Source organism: Ostrinia nubilalis, chromosome 16 (genome assembly GCF_963855985.1).
Source record: "Ostrinia nubilalis chromosome 16, ilOstNubi1.1, whole genome shotgun sequence".
NCBI lineage: Eukaryota > Metazoa > Arthropoda > Insecta > Lepidoptera > Crambidae > Ostrinia > Ostrinia nubilalis.
Window position 1 is genome coordinate 3,961,869 of NC_087103.1, and position 2,122 is coordinate 3,963,990.

At 32.5% G+C, this 2,122-nt stretch overlaps 1 non-coding gene across 1 annotated transcript; it reads left to right on the forward strand.

The window, feature by feature from the left end:
• Positions 1-1,545: 1,545 nt before the first annotated feature.
• On the forward strand, positions 1,546-1,617 carry Trnaa-cgc (transfer RNA alanine (anticodon CGC)). The gene has a single exon. It is a non-coding gene; the product is annotated as a tRNA-Ala (tRNA).
• Positions 1,618-2,122: the final 505 nt, after the last annotated feature.

Sequence of the window (2,122 nt, forward strand, 5' to 3'; positions counted from 1 at the left end):
GAAATGGAAGCAGTTTAATTATTTTACTATTACATTTTATTTCAGCCCACTCAAAACTGGACAAATTCGCACTCCCTCAGCCACAATAATTACTCAACACAGAACAACAATACCAAGCTATGCCACAGACAATTTAGACCAAAAGCATCAATTATAAAAATTAATAACGCCCGTTTAAAAGTACACCGCTACAATAAACCCCTTCGCTGTAATAACAAGGTGACCATCCCCCTGCCGTCAGTGAGACGGTCCCGTATAATTACGTGGTGGGGTAGGAAAGGGGACAAAAGACTACGTAATGATTTTTATGTGATTTTCACGCACCGATGCGTGTGGCGTTGCTTTGAATGCCATCGGGCTTGATGGCTGCAGTTTATTGAATAATATTTGGTTTTATTTCTTTGAAAAGTGTGCCATTAACTTACTTAATTACTGCAGCCACCGAATATTAAGAAATCTAGATTTCAACAATAAGTTCAATCGTGACAATTAATATAATAAGCTAGTTAAGCAAAATGATTTAGTCTTTTTTCTGCAATTTTGGAATTATTTGTTATTCTCTCAATTCAAGATTATTACATACTTTATCGCGTGCATTAGGTATGCAGCTAGGTCTTTTCGACATTCTAATATATTTTTAATCATATTATCACACACAAAAGTTATTGTTCTATTGAAATATTTTCTAAATACCAGTAAGTTAATAAACGAAACTCAAACGCCCAAAATGATTATTCAACATTACCACCACATACTTCTTTTACTACGCTATTAAAAACCCTATAATCGCTTGTGACCTTTTACTTAAAAGCTTTATGAAAACCATGACTCAACCACATTCAATCACATTTTGTATTTCAATTAACCTACGTTTCAACAAAAGTCAAAAGCAATCCACCATAACGCGGGCTAAATATTTTCATTCGTTAATTAAAAGGGAATCCTGGATAAACATTCCCCTGATACGGCACCATTGAACTGCGCAAGTTGTTTTAAATAACTATTAATTTTTAGTTCAGCGCCATCTAGCGGATTATGCCCGCACTAAAGCCGAATAGGCGCGAGTGCTAATTGAATATGGAAATTGTTGTCACCCTATTTTTGATTAATTATAAATGTAAATTGTAAATATTATTGTAAACTAATAGAAATAAATGAATTATTTATAGGAAAGAGTTCAAGTTCAAATAGGCTACTTATCAATAACAATAATTTCCGAATGAAGAATACATAATTAGATGTAGGTATAGTCTGTAGGTAGTACCTACCTATTTGTAATAATTACAAAATATTTATTTGTTAATTAACAATCATAGCTAAGTTTAATATACAAAACATACTACACAACCTCTAAATTATAATTCCTACTAAGTGGGTAATTTTTATAAACATTCCTTAATCATTAACTTTATTTCTTAATTAAGCTAAGTGGTGACCGCAGTTGCGCGCGCAGTGGAATTTTAACTTTCACTGCGACTGTACCAGTTAGTGAAGTGACGTCAAACGCTTGGAAACCAAACGATAATTTCGTCGCTCCTCTCATCAGGGGGTGTAACTCAGTGGTAGAGTGTCTGCTTCGCATGCTGAAAGTCCTGGGTTCAAATCCCAGCACCTCCACATGTAACTTTTTGGTTTTTATTTTTGTTTGACAGTAACACTAATGCATTATTTATCCATTATTCTGTATACAGGATGACTGTTGTCAGTATCCAATTTTTTTTAATACGCTTGTTAGAACAATTTGACAATACAACTTCATCGTAATTATTTAAAAATAATTACGATTACTTATTTAAAAATAATTACGATTACAATTAAAATTAATTGTGGTATTTTTCGCAAAAAAAAAATATTGAAAGTCTAATTCGCGGGTGCCCATATCTTAAGTTTTAAAGGTTATTGCTTATTTTCGCTCACCATTATGTCTATTAAGGCGATAGGTGAGGCAAAACTGCAAAATAGACCTCTCTTTGAATCCCTACTCCTCCTAAATGGATGATCCAAACAAGAAAAAAAAATATGTGTGAGATGTATAATATCTTAAACTAAAAAATTGTTGTTCGTTTTTTTTGTTACAACTATTAGTTTTGGTAGAAAAAATTCTTAACTTTCTTCTAATTTC